Source organism: Ambystoma mexicanum, chromosome 2p, assembly GCF_040938575.1.
Source record: "Ambystoma mexicanum isolate Mex_15411 chromosome 2p, UKY_AmexF1_1, whole genome shotgun sequence".
Classification (NCBI taxonomy): domain Eukaryota; kingdom Metazoa; phylum Chordata; class Amphibia; order Caudata; family Ambystomatidae; genus Ambystoma; species Ambystoma mexicanum.
Genome location: NC_090923.1, coordinates 898,593,073 through 898,608,841, shown reverse-complemented (window position 1 = coordinate 898,608,841; position 15,769 = coordinate 898,593,073).

The following is a 15,769-nucleotide window of genomic DNA, read 5'->3' as shown; positions in this document are numbered from 1 at the left end:
CTAAGGGAGAAAAAAGAGACATTTTAAACAAAGAAAGGCATGCAGGATAGCAACAAAACTAAAGAACAGCAATAAGACCTACCTGAACAATATCAAACGGGCCGGCGTCAGTGAAGTAACTGGACCGCACTCGCCCATGAAAGACAACGCGCCCCTGCAAAGAAGGCAGGATGGAGACCACGCCTAATTCTACCACAAGGCTGAACCTTCCCCGCAGACCACATCAGGGCAAAGCTGAGAAGCATACCAGCGAGTATCCCGGCTGGGTGGCGTCCCTGTGGATACCAGGTGAGCGTAACATCCATGCAATCCCATACAAACACAGGCTATTCTGTCTCACCTCAACAGTATTCACCACAATGCTCTTGCCACACATCCAAATTGGAGTGAATGCTAAATGGCTCCAGATAACCAGATGGGAGTTATTGCAGACCATCAACACCACTATAAAAGGATTCAACGCAATCAGAGAGGAACTGAGAGCCATCAGACTGATGACCCTCCAGAACAGATATGTACTTGACATGATCACAGCGATGGATGGAGTTGTTTGTGCAAAAATTGGAGAATCGTGTTGCACATTTACACCATTGCACGATAAAGAAAATGGAACCCTAACAAAAGCCATAAGTATGTTGACAAACCTAAAGAACCAAATGATCGACGAAAGTGATGAAGTGGACGATGACAGCTGGTTTGGAGCCCTGTTCTCATGGGTCCCGCAATAGATGGCAGATATATTCAAGATTCTGGGAGCCTTACTAGCAATTATACTGCTAGGATTCTGTGTTATCGAGATAATCATCACACAGTGTCAGAAATCTGCGAAGAAGGCCATTAGGATGAAAATCATGGTCGATGTCGAACCAGGATGGAAGCCTAGAGACCTGACTGATGAAGAAATAAGAGACTTTGTGAAAGATAGTGAATTTGCACCAGAAGGAACAAAATTCACATATCCCAGAAAACGAAGAAAGTATGAAGGAAAATGGATATATTGCAGCACAAATGGACAATGCCAACTAATGACCTGAAACAAAGACGAACATGTAAAAACAGCAGGAAGTTTGAAAGGATTGATAAAAATATGGACTCCCAAGATGCACACATTCATGCCATCGTGTACAAACCCTGAAGATGACGAACAAGACGTAGATGAATCAAGAAAGACGAACACGAAGGAGGACGCAGAAGTGGTCGATGAACCGACCAGAGGGGGGAGTGTAGAAGAGGTCCCAGACATGGCCTGCACCCCTACCACCCATTACGAGGTACCAGGAGCGTATTCGCCAAGGTATGTGACATATGAGGAGCAAATGAACCAACAAAGAGCTGCGTTGGGACTCTGCCCAGTGTACATCAGAAGAGCCGTCCCTGTTGAAGCACCCATAACCAGACAACCATGGGCTGCACATTACCCTCTTAGACAGCCATACCAGCAGCTGAGACGAAATGAAGAGTACCTACAGACGATCCACGAAGAATCCCAAAGAGCCTTAATGGAAGGCCAGTGAAAATGACACAAGGGCTTGGACAGACTCGCGAATGAACGAATCCGGCTATCGAAGATACCACGCCAGTGCGAGTAGCTATGAAAATGGATGTAATGAACACAGGAAAGAGACAATGTTAAAACGTAAGGAAACGTTGCTATGAAACAAGATGGAGGTAACTAACCAGTTAATGCGTGTAAATAGGCTTGTAACGCAAGAAGCTAAGAAAATGGTACTGCTTGCAATGCTTAGTAGAAGAATAGAGCGGCATGCGCCATATATATATATATATATATATATATATATATATATATATATATATATATATATATATATATCTACCTCAATGAAGCACGCTATACTAGTGCGACTCCATTTTGTAAAGCAGAACTAAGCCCAGGCTCCAAGAGGGCCACCAAGGCCGAGATTCATATTCCAGCTAAGGCCAGGAGGGAAGAGCGGAATCGAAACTCAGCAAGAAGTAGCTTATGCTTGAGAATTCGAGGTCAAATCCAGGAAGGGAGGAGAGCGGCAACTCCGGAGAACCGAAACTTAAGAGCATACCAGCCTGTCCCATGAATGTCAAGATAAGGGGGGCCCAGGCAGGTGGCGAGGCTAAAGGAGAATCAAATACACGAAAAACTGGAAACTGAAGCAAATTCATGGTGAACAGACACGTGACCTGCCAAGCCCAAGGAGGCACCAACGTATGATGTCACCCAGAATCCGAGGGTGCCATAACTTTTCCTGATAAGAGGCTACAGTTTCGAGGCCATACCCAGCCACCTAATTGACACATAGCCCAAAGATACAGATTGATAGAAAGGAGGCAGGGTGAATCCTAGGGCATGGGGCACCTGGGTGTCCATTCTGCATGCTGCTAATTAAAGTGGAGATTTATGTCTAGGGGTGTAACCCAATCACAATGGACCAAATAATCTAGGGTCCGATAGCTTGTAGAACCAATGAGACGTCGTAGTTGTCATGACGTCTGTCACGCGTGATGTAGAGGGTTGGACATAGACGCCCACCCGATAAGAGTTATCCAATCCACATGCTCTGTTACCATATACAGATATAGCACCTATACTTAAGTTACCTTTCCTAACCAATTATATTGCATGACAAGTTTTCCAGAGTTAGACGTCAATGATGACGAGTTTTGTGTATAAAAGTTACTGTTCAAATGAAGTTCGTGGAAGTCGGAGCGAGACAGGCGATTGCAAGAATGCTGATTTCCAATTGTTTCCCTGTTTGATGTACTTGTCATTAAACAGACTTCCCTTTGCCAAACTACAGAGTCCTCCTTATTGAGTCGTGTTGGAGTAAGTGAATCCTGCACCCCCATTCCTCACATGGTGCAGCTATCTTGTCTTATAAGTACTAGAGGGTGAGCACTGGCCTATGGGCCCGTCAGTGGTTATCTCGACCTCTTTTACACCAGCACCATTCATGAATGGTGCCGTTGCATCCGTTCTCCCCATTCCCAATGAGTCCAATGGGACTCAAATGTGAATGGTAATATTTTCTGGCGCCCGGTAATGAGCAATTACCGGGTCCGCTGGGGCTGTAATGCCCCAGTAATTGTCTATTCCTTGGCACCAGAAAATTCATGCCTGCGGCGGTAGCTGTGCCGTTAAAGGGTTGAGACCACAGTCCTCACCGTGAATCGCTCTTAGAGATGGAAACGACACCTAAATATTTGGGGACAAGAACTGGTCAAACTGTTCTTCCAGCTAGGCCTGTCTTGCTCGAGAGCAAGACGGGATCCACTGTTTTGAAATGCATGAACAAACTAGGGATCTGAAAAAACCAGAGGGAAAAGGGGGGGAAGACTCTCTTATAGAAGATATAATAAAGAGAGTAGTAAAACAATTAATGGCGGAGTGTCCTCAAAAGCAAAAACATTCTATGGTTCAGGCGAATGCTTAAACCATTGGTGTGCCTGAAATAAAAACATGTGAAATAGAAATCCAAGCGGAGGGTCTCGTGAACCAAAAATTACCACTGGACCAGGGGTTTCCTTTAGTCCCGGGTGTCTCTGGAACACAGAATTTTGATGCAGGAAGTCAAATTGACTCTTCGCTAGCAGAAATATCCAACAATAAGGTGGTGGGGGGTCGTGTGAAAGATCACTTGGTAGCACATGAAAATACCTCCTGGAAGAAACTAGTCTGGGTAACAAATAACAACACATTTGGAATCAGGCAATGGGTCAAAACTACTCAAATAACACAAATTGTGCAGTAGAAGTAGAGGCAAGGTCTGATTCATATTAAATGGTACAGAACAGTGATTTGAAGGGGGTACACTGGAGACCACCATGTCATTTAGACTATCCAAGTGTCTTGTTGTATTACCTATTGGACCATGGGGGACCTGATTCCTTAAATAGATGGTGTATTTTAGCCTTATTAAATGAGATACCTGCTCTGAGAACTCTGTCCCCCGCGGACATAAAGAGAGTAGACTTCATGCATCCAGAGCCTTATGATCATGTTCGACTTTTACTTAATACAAGGGTGGTTTATGGCACGTTTCTACAACAAACAGAGGCTTTCAACAAAATGGGCTACGACATATAGTTTTCCCCTGGTTACACTAGAGCAGAAACTAAGAACACTGCCCCGGGTAGATGGGAGGCCTCAGGGAAGGGAATTGTGCCTTTGGTACCTAAAAGGTCTTCGGGCACTGGGGAGGATGAAATGAGATGGCGTTGGCTGGCATTAACACTTAGAGACTCCATCCATCAGCTGAACGATCTGAAGGCAAAATTGTAATAGTTGTGAAATGTCAATCTTCTTCTGGAACACAAGGGGTCATGCTCATTTGGAATTCTGCTGATCTCTGTTCTCAATTATCGAGATATTCGTTCTTGTGTTTTCAGGAGAAATGGGTGCCATGTACATATGCACTGGATGGTTATGCTTGCTATTGTCTAACTTGCCAATAAGGGTCCTTTAGGGCGTCCTGCTGGAGGTCTTTTAGTTGCTGTAAAATTGGAAAGAAACTTCAAAGTGGATAAATGTGTTAATGTTTCGGAAGGTATTTTGGCACTTAAGATCGACATTTATACTTCGAAAGGTACTCTCCATCTATTATTGCTGAATGTCTATTGGTCTCCTAAGAATGACCTGGCATTATGTTTGGGACATTTAAATAATTTCATCTTGGAAGAAATGTCAAATTGTGTTGGGCTACAGGTAGTAGTCGCAGGTGATCTAAATGTACATATTGAAAAAGTTAATATCCCCCCCTCCCCAGACAAATGGAACAATCCTTGGATCAAATTCTCTTTCAGAGGTTTGGGTTCCACCTCTGATAGACAGCCCCACGGGAGGTAGGAAAGTGGAGAGGAAAGTGGAGCACAGGAGACAGTGGCAAAACTTTTTTTGAAGTTGGGGCTTGTCGTCAGCTAGAGAGATGGAAGGTACATATTGTAAAGTTCCAACAGCGTTGGATGGACTTAGATCGTCTGTAATAGATTATATTTTTATGACTCAAGTTTTGTCTGATGCAGTATCATCGTTTAAAATAATGACATCTAGACTGAGCAATCACAGCATGCTGGAACTAATTTGGGATTTGGGGATGAAGCGAGAATTTAGCTATTGTAGGGCATTTAGTATAAATGTTAATCAGGCCAAAACAAGACTCAAGTGGCACCCTGGGAATATATTGAAAGTAATAATTGTTTGCAAGTAGTTTATTCATTATTCATTAAAGAAAATGAAAAAACTACAATAAACGAGAAGCGGTTACTGTATACTCATAATGCCTTTGGGATGTACACAGACAGATCAATCGGGACTATAGCTAGTAAAATTCCAATCAGAGGTGTGCAGGGAGTTAAGCATAAACATGGCTACGACAATCAAGTTAGAGAAAAAAAGAATGAATGTAATAGGGTGATTAGACGTTTAAAAAGTTCTGGGCTAAACTGACTATTTATTACAACTGAGATAAAAAAAATAAAACAGAAGCGTAAAAATTGGATGAAAAATCACTAAATGCATCTTCTGCAAGAAGATAATGAAGCCATGTTGGCTGCCATTAAAGACGGCTCAAGTAGAAACTTTTGGCTTTTAATTAACAAGTTAGAATCAAGCCTTTCTTGGCACTTCTCTTATATTATCCCTATCTACAAACAAAGTGATAAAAAACAACCTGAGAACTATCGCCCAATAGCATTTTGGATGCTGATTCCAAAATGTTCGCGGGGTTAATACTAAACAAATTTAAAGAATGGTGCGACGAAAACAACATACTATCGTCGCAACAGTTTGGCTTCAGGAAGCAGATGGGAACAGATGCAGAGGGTCTTTTGTTGACAGTTCTACAGCAGCTGGCATGGAGGACTGGACCAACTCCAATATATTTGGCGGCGATTGATCTTTTCATGGCCTCTGACCTTGTAGATAGGGATGTTTCATGGTAAAAATTAAAAATGTTGGGAATGCTGGGAAATATTTTACCAATTCTAATACACCTTCATGAGGACTTGCATGTCCAGGTGCGTTTGAATATGGAAGGTATGCTGACAACCCCGATAAAAAACGTTAATGGTTTAAGACAGGGGTGCATATTTGCCCCAAAATTATTTAATCTCTACGTGTCAGGCGCAGGAAATTGCTTGGATGGGGCTTCTTTTGTTTCGTCACAAATTGGCGGGAAGAGGGTCACCTGGTGTACATATGCCGACGACTTCCTCCTCATTGATCTAACTCCCAAGGGATTGCAGTATATGATAACAGCATTTTGATCTTATGTTGCATTGAACTATTTACAAATAAATGCGAGTAAGACAGCTATAATGAAATTAACCAACTGTAAAACCGTGAAGGGATAATCATGGTTTATAAATAAGGATAAACTAGAAGTAAAGAACTCAATGAAATACTTGAGATTTCCCATTTTTGATAAGTTTAAGAAATCTCAATACCAAGAACATCTGCAACAGAAAATATCCCTAAAATTATACAAATGATGAAGGTAGAACAAAAATATGGATGGTACTCTCTGATTCCACTGATATGATTTTATAATCTAATGGTCATTCCAAAAATTATATATGGGCTGGAATGATTGCCAGAAAATGTTATTATGGACCTTAGGAAATTTGAGGCCAAGATCTGGAAGAGCATAATGTCTGTTTACCAAAATCTGTTCCGATTGAGGCAATACGGCATGATTTAGGGCTGCTATTGTTGGACTGTCATGTACTTTGGCATCAAATGTCTTTGTATAGACGGTTGGTTGTTGATTCAGGGAACAATCTGCATACAATTTTAGGTGAAGGTTTATAGTTGGAACACTCACAGGTTGAAACATTACTAAAACTGCAGGCTTTGTGTGTTGAAGCACTTGAAAATATGGGACTTAGCTGTAGAAATCTTATAGAAAATCCAGTACGAGTAAAAAAATTAATACATTTGGCAGATTGGGCTGCGGCGATGGACAAAGTAGCCTCCATGACACTTTTTGTCCACCTGGTAACACAACAAAAGAAGAGGGTCGATTTGGAAACCTACTTGCTTAAATTTCCTAATAAATAGGCCCTCATTACGACCCTGGCGTTAAGGGATTACCGGTACCGGTAAGGGTGCCGGTACCTGTAATCCCTTAACGCCTGATTACGAGGTCCCTTTGCGGGTCCCGACCTTAACGGCTGGTCTGTACCAGCCGTTAAGGTAAGGACCCGCAAAGGGACCTTGAAGGTGATTACGGTACCACATTTTGCGGTACCGTAATTACCGCCTTCCCCATTCCCATTGAGCCCTATAGGGCAAAAATGGGAATGGGGAAGGGCCAATGGTAAATGGGGAATTACCGCCCCACCAACCTTGGCATGGGGCGGTAATTCCCCATGTCACCATGGCGGATCGGGTAAATTACCGGCGTTAAGCATGGCGCTAATAGCACCATTGGTTAAAGCCAGGGTCGTAATGAGGGCCATAGTGTCGAAATGTCTATATGAGATTTTGTTTTAATGTTTGTCCGACTGGAGAAATAATGGAAATAAGATCACTGAAAAGGTATCCTGCAACATTGAAGGGAATGTTTGCCTGCCGCTTTTGCAAAGACAAAGCAATGAAAGAAACACTTAGACCTTTGCTCCTGCCCTGTAAGGCATTACTCTCCGAGCGTATTAATGTCTTTAAACAGTTTCTTCCCAACTTAGAATGGGTAAACGCAGATGGATTGTGGTGGAACATGTTGCATGGTCCGTCGGTGTCCCTGAAAATCGATGTGGTTAATTTCTTGTCTCAAATATGTAGTGTTGTTACAATTGGCTTTGACAGAAGCCCTACCCCACAAGTGTCCTCGTGTGAGGAATAGATGTCAGAATTTGACCTTAAAATTCAAAATGAAAACCAGTCTGGGGATTGTCTGGAGTAACACGTTTCAATTGGTTACTTGGGGATAGTGGTGATTTTGACTCTATCAAAAAGCAATGAAGATAGGAATGAAAATGTCTTTCTGTAAGGTGTCAGAATGATATTGTAAATGTGCTTTATGTAATAATTGTATTACTCAAGTGGTGTTATGTTTTATTATTGTAAAGGTTTGCTTTGCAAATCATAAACAAATAATACAAAATAAAAAAATATATACACAATGCAAGCCCACACCACAGCCCTATAGCTGCCCACCTTTTATTGTACCTCATACCATCTGACCCTCACTTTCTTCCGGACGGTGCCCTCACTTTCTATACCACAGTAAGTATGTCTATGAGCTCCTTCTTGACATGATGCTTCTCTGTTGGTTACTCATTGTTCTTGTCCGCCAGTTACTGTGTATGCACGGATTGATCAGGTGTCCACAGCTTTGTGGCTCTGTAAATGTCTTTCACGTCATGCATAGCAACACGTTTCAAGCCTGTGTCATACAACGACTGAAAACGCGAGTGGCTTTATCAGAAGACTCTTCTGGACGGTGCCCTTTCATGATAAAAGCAGAATAACTCATAGGGCAGTTTACAGCCATCTGAAGCTGCCCCATTTCAGGGGTGAACTAATACCAGCTCTTGCTTTCAGGTTCGCTTCATACTGCAATGTGGTCGTTGTGTGCCTGCATTTATACTGTGAACTAACTGCTGGACCCATATGCATGCAAATAACATGACCGCCCCACCCACCCTGCTTGGTGAGAGAGACCAAACAACAGTTTGCGAGTGTTGGCAATAAAAGGCCCTAGGATTTTATTGTTTACAGATATGGTTATGGACACAATAACAATAATCACATATCCATATGATATCATACTTTTGGGCACCGGATCCAGAGGTGGCCCCCTCTGACTCGTGCCGCCTCTCTTGTCCCACGATTTGTTGTGGACACCGTACAGTGCCCTGTACCTCATTTCCTTGTTCTTCTCCCTTCTTTTTTAGGGTGGGAGGGTTTTGTGGAAAAGGAGGAAGAAATGGAGGACACTGAGTTAACAGTGCATCTCCCGCCTGTTTGAGTCCCCGTTCAGGGTCTACAAACAGAGTGTGTTTTCTGTTGAGCTGAGAGCTCATTTTATAAGACCCAGGGAAGCCCTGGGTCTTTGAAGTGTATCTGTTGGGGGCTGACCCAGCCCCCAGGCCGGCAGAGCCGACTGTCTGACCCCCCACGCAAGGGGAGGTGTGTTCCTGCTTCCTCTGCCTGCCTTGTTAGTTCCTGGGGGTGCTTAGCACCCTGCTGTTAGTGGAGGGGTGAGGTGATTTTCTCACCTCACCCTTCCTTTGCTTTGTATTGGGGGGAGACTGCTGTCTCCTGCCTAAGTGGTGGAGAGGGAGAGGGGCCAGGGCTGGACAGGGGGGAGCTGGACCTCTCCCAGGCTTGCTGAATGGTACCAGCAGTTACCCTGCCTCGCTTTGGGAGGCCCTACAGCATTGCCCAAAACTGCAGGTACTGTTCCAGGATGCAACGTGACATGGAAAGGTAAGCTGGGACTGCAGTATGCAACGTGCAGCGTGTCTGAGGCTGCTGCATCACCATCAGCTTCTCTCTAGTGCCATGAAGTCAGAAAAGCGGGCACCTGTGTTTTGCCATTTCCTGCTTCTGCGCACTTTTGCATTTGTATTCTTCGTAGCAAGGCTATGCCACCTCCCATCCAGATTGCTGCTGTGCTGCGACACATGGCTATAGCCAGGTGCCAGGGAACACTGCGCATTAGTGAATGAGAGCACTTAATGAACACGTCATTCCGCGCATGTGGGTGCTCCTAGATGGCACTTGGAATGTCCTTTTATGCTGTGCTGTAAGCCCCTCCAGAAACTGGCAGCTGGTTCCCCCTCCCCTCTTTTCTTGGTCCATCCATTGTTACCCACACATGGGAGATTAGAGTATCATTAAAAGGGGGGAGAGGAGGTAGACTAAGCACTTGCCTGGGCACACCCTCCGTCCTGGAGATGGTCACGTGTGATTTTACCAACAGACATTACAGAGTGGTACATTTCAGCGCGGTCAAAACACAGAAAAACACTGATTTTGTTTTAATTTGGGTGGTTTTTCCACCCTTATACCGCCAGGCCAACCCCATCCCGACCCATTTTAACCCCTTACCTCACTACCCTTTAAATAGTTATTTAATGTTTGCACTTCATCTGTTGCTCACCTGCGAGCTAGGGCACCCCAGTACCTACCCCCACGGCCCCCTCCCTTCTGCACTTGCACGTTCTGAATACTCACAGGGCATAGAAGGCTCGTCCCTTTTCCCCCCTCTACTGTATTTCATATTTGTATGCATTTTAATGTGTCTCATTCCCATGGCCCCTCCCTGTGGCCCTGTGGGCGCTGTGAAGCAGAATGTACTTGTAGTATAACCGCCTAACAAGCGAACAACAAATAAATAAACAGACACATGTTCTGTCACACAAAGTAAAGAAGACAAAAACAAATCAAGAACTGCATAAGAGCTCAGCTCCACTGTGATAAGAACCTCCGCAGTATTTGGAAACGTTGGCACCCGCTAGCTGGGACCCCAGCTGTGTCGTGTCCCGAGTCAGTGCACATCATCTTGCGTGACCGGCGAGAATGCACGTAAGATGCTCTGCTCCACTGTGACCTTTGGTGATGAAGGTCATGGTAAGGAGTGCTGCGCCCGTGGCCGCTGCGCGTGAGCCGAAAGCCCGGTGTCAGGAGCGCATCATTAAAATGCATTTCACATTATGCGCTACCTCTAGAAGAATGCCTTCATTATTGTGGGTGTGTGCGCGTGTTGACACATTTTGAAGTTGTCCTCCTTCTTGGAAACGTTTTAATGTATTTCCTGTTCGGTGAAGTCAGGTGCCTCGAGAGCATTCGAATCTGCGCATCGCGCTCCTTGAAGCTGCTGGCAGCTTCGCCCCCTGTCCTCCCCGTCCAGTGCGCGTGCGTAGGGTCCCAAGAACCACCAAGGGACAATGAAGGGGTCACGGCTGGGCCTGCTGCTCTTTGCCCTGTCCACACTGCCGTTCACCAGTACCGGTGAGTAGATATGGCGCATCCTCTGTTGGTTATTTTTATTTATTTATTTTATTGGGCATTTATAATGAGCTTATAACAACACATGGTGCTTTTAGGCGCAGCAAGACAAAAATGGAGGAGGGGGACAAGGATGAAGAAAAACAAATCCCCCTCGCACCCCCTTCCCGGTAGAGTAGATGCACCCCCTCTTGGACGAGGACTGTAGTAATGGAGGAGGGTAGGGGTCTAAGCAAGTTCTGGGAGAGAGAATGCTCAGTGAAATTGCCCATCCGGACCTGCTGTGTGCCCGGGGGCATGCATTTCTGATGCCAAGGGTGCATTTCAAACTAGCGCAACAACTTTCCCTTCCCCCAGCCACCCCTTGAGTGGGGGGAGGTTTCTTAGAATCCCTTTTGAAATTCTTAAGAAGTTCAAGACAGGAAGCTGTGCTAATGGCACGGAGCATGCATCGATGAAACATTTTCAATGCGTGTTGAAGTTTTCGCATCAAACTGTTAATGTTTTATTTGTCTTCAGTATTTGGGCTCGTAAATTGCAAGAAGATTCTTTTCGGGAGCTTCGAGGGCTGGGACAGGGCAAGGAGGAAGGGTAGTGTGGTCCAAGGAGAAGAGGGGGTAGAGCAACACTGTTACAACATTATGCCCTTTTTGCATTGTATTAATGAACACTGATGCCATTGGTGATCCTGTTGGCGCTATACAAATGCGTAGAGATAGTCTATGCATTTTAAACCACATTTGGCCAGTAAGATTGGTCAAAACTACCAGTGGCACAGTGCAGTGACTGATAGAACTGGACCACTTTGGTCCAACAAACTGGCCCACACAAGCATGTTGCGCTGGTCCTTCGGGGATTGCCCTATCGGCCAGGCCAGTCTCTAGATTATATTTCATTTCTAAGTGCCAAACAGGGAGTTTCCTGGTGGTTACAGCATATGATTTCAAAAAGCATGTCTTGCTGTTATTTTCATCAATTTCCCATTAGGGAGAGTGGACAGGAAATGATGACCACACTCACACGCATGCGCCATGTGCGTATGAGGTGAGATGCATGTCAAGGATTCTGCAGATTGTTTAAACAAAATCCCAGTGTTCACTAAGGGCTCCACGAAGGCAAAGCATTATGCATTACTTTTCATGATTAACACTTTGAGTACTACCTAAGGAGGAGTACTTGGTAAAATATGTCACATAATTAAAAAAAAAAGGGGCTTTCACCAAATCATTATTTGTTCCTGGGTCTCAAATTGTAAATATGTTTAGTGCAAATATGCTAAATCTATCTAAGTGCGGGGTAGACGCTATTCTCTTACACGTGCGGGGTAGACGTTATTCTAGAAGTCAGCTGTCTGGCAAATAAGTTTTGGTTGGACAATTATATCCTGATCCAAAGATTCAGCTCTTTCGCATCCATCTTGCAGACACTGTGTATTGGATTTCTCGTGCGTCGCGTGATGAGCAAAGAGCATGAAAACGCATCGAAATCAAATAACCTTGTTGAATGAATATCTTAGGTTTCCATACAGAGAAACAGTGCAGTCACAATGTGGATGCTTTGGTGGCCAGGAAAGTCATTACATATCCATGTGTGAAGTCTCTTGCTTCTTGAATGAAGAGTCTCTTCCTGCTTTCTTCATCCTTACAAATTCCTTACAATTCCTTACAAAATCCTTACAAATTCCGTATGCCCTGATAGAAACATCAGCACGCGCACTCATGGGCAATAGTGGTACAACTCACACATGGGGACCACGAGCCCTCGATTTAGACAACACGAGAGAGCGAGCATGTATAGGTTGTTTACACACGGCAAAGTTGTGCTGTGGTCCAACCTTACTTGAGTCAAAGGGTGGGGACATTGGCAGTTTTTGCAGAAAAGACTTCAACACTGTCGATAAACAGAGGCAGGTCCTGACTGAAGGACGCATAGGCGTAATGAGAAGAGGCAAGTTAGTTATGCTAACCCTGTGAGTTTAGAAATGGACGAGTAGTAAAGAATGGGGTTGCTTTGAGCCAACACGTTCCACTCCGCGACCTTAAATGAATTCTCAGATACTGAAGAACATGTCGCACTTAGCTGGAGAGATAGAGGTACAGAACCCCGCCTCTAGAAAGCCTTATATATGGTACAAACTCTCCTGCATATAAATGCGCCACACTAGGAGTGTGATGATTCAAGAACTGTAGTTTATTTCCACTTATAGTTTCAAACTAACTTCAGCTTGCTGCCCTTTCTGGAAAAACAAAAAACATAACATAACATAACATTAACAAAAAAATCATTAGTATGTTCCAATAAACACAATAAAGAATACATGTATATTTTTCATGTGTTGGTTGTAAAACAGAGATAAGAGAGGATGGCTGAAGGGGAGGAATATTCAGGAAAAGAGACAACAAATAAAAATAAAATACAAATCTGTCTTACAACCAACACATGAAAAATATGCATGTTTTCTTTATTTTATTTATTGGAACATACTAATGTTTTTTTGTTAATGTTATATTTTTTGTTAATTTTTTCGTAATTTGATTTAAAATATGATAATGACTGTGTGTTATTACAAATTCATTTTCAATTCACATAAAATATGTGTAGCCCTGGTTTGAGAAAGGCACTTTACCTTTGCCGAAACACGTGCTACCAGAAAGGGCAGCAAGCTGAAGTTAGTTTGAAACTATAAGTGGAAATAACCTACAGTTCTTGAATCACCACACTCCTAATGTGGCGCATTTATATGCAGGAGAGTTTGTACCACATGTTATAGAAATTGACGAGGACAGTTCTACTTGTTCAAAACGACCAAAATGGGCAATTCTAGGAGTAAAAATTGAAAGACAAAACAAAGAGGAATTTGATTGTGTTGTTGCAGTGTGTTACAGACATAAGGAGGGGTTGAAAGTGTATTGACTGATCTGTTCTGTTCATTACACGAACATCCTCTGGGCCTGATTCATGGAAGAGTTTTATAATGGCACAGTCCCATAGGAAAACGTTCCATGAATCGGGCTCTCTGTATCTTCCTTTTAATGTAACCTGCAGTGTACTTTGGGTTTCCGTCATTTAGTTCCTTTCGACCAATTGCGGAATTGGCAGGGTTCAATGCAATAGTGGTGCAAATGCTTCCAATCTCCTCAGCTTTCACGTGTGTGTAATGGTGAACGTGTGTGTGTGTATGGGTGCGCGCGTGTGTGTATGGGTGTGCGCGCGTGTGTGCTTGCATGCATGCAGAGTTTGTGCTGCCATGAATGGATGTTTGGGCTGTGGTGGATATAATGTTACCCGACATCCAGAGCCAGCACTTGCACAAGCTTTTTGGAAAACAACTTAAATTTTTTTTTTTAACAATATACATCAAAAAAACAGCAGAGGTTGCAGTCAATTATGATGTAATAATGCTCCTCAGATTGCATATCAGCAAGGTAGTAGTATCATGTCTCACCATTCTTATGTAACAATTTGCTTGAGGGAAATATCTACAAAATGGCAAAAACAAACATTGTGTTAATCATGTTTCAATTACCTCCCCAAAATATCCCGGCAATGAGTTACTGATGATAATCTGTATCCAAGCAGCGCACACGCAGCCAGGAGCTATACAAAACAGAAAGAAAAATGTACCACAACCTTTCTTACACATTAAAGAAACATACAAACGTGCATCACAGCTAGCACACACTGCTTGCATAATGTTTGCATCAAAATCAGACCCGAATTTCCTACAGCTCAGGGAACATAATCCACACTCATCTCGCTAGAAAAGATGACATGTCATACATTTTCATTTTCTCAGAGATCTGAAAATAAAATGTAATAAAATGTGAAGCTTAAGTGAACCCACCATTGGAATGTAATGGATGGTACAAGGAGATAACCTACAAAATGAAATGTTCTACTTTTTCTGCTTCTGTTTATTGCATATATGTACAAGGATAAGGATGTCTATGCAACCAGTTGCAGCCACATACAGTCACCACTAGGTTGCAGTGCAGTCACAAATATAGCAAAACAGTTAACATGAAAAACAGACATAGTGCATGACCCGTATCATCGTATGTTACACCGTGACATGGATTTTTAACATTATTATTATTTAGTTTGTTAACATATTTATGTAAAGAGTGTACAGTTCTGGGACAGGGAGGCCATGCCCATTTTAGCTGTCTCCCCCTGTTTGCACAATAGAGCAATATCTTTGGAATGCAATGATGTCATTCCAATATTTGGAGCAAAACCTGCTTAAAGGTAGCCATGTTTTTTGGGTCAACAAAAAAGGTCATCAAAGATGTCATTGAGGATTTTAGAAAGAGGTTAGCTGGTGAAAGCCTGCCTTTACCTTTGGAGGTCTGCCATCTCTGGAGATGTGGGATTATTCCTTGGTGTATTCTTCAATGCACCCATTCATGCTCCAGAGTGTATGTAGCAGCCTTCTTCTTTAGTAGATGCACACATACAGAGTGTACACACACATTACGTACTATCCTACCTTCTCCACTGACCTGCACTGCGGACCCTGAGGGCGTTCAACCCACAGTGCATTGACGTCATACCAATGGTGAAAAGCGCTATACAAATGCCCAATAACATAACATAACATGTCAGAATTCTAGTTGATCGATTTTGTACTTTGAGCAAGCCCTCAATGTTGCTTTTTGTTGAACCAGTGACAATGATGTCATCTTTAAGTATGTTTAGATGCATGGACTGGAACGGGGGCCTAAAAGAAGAAGTTGTGTTAATTTTAGAAAGATTTGTTTACATCCTTTTGCAATGTTTGTAATGAATATTTTTCACCTTACTTTGGACTTCAAAATGATGCCT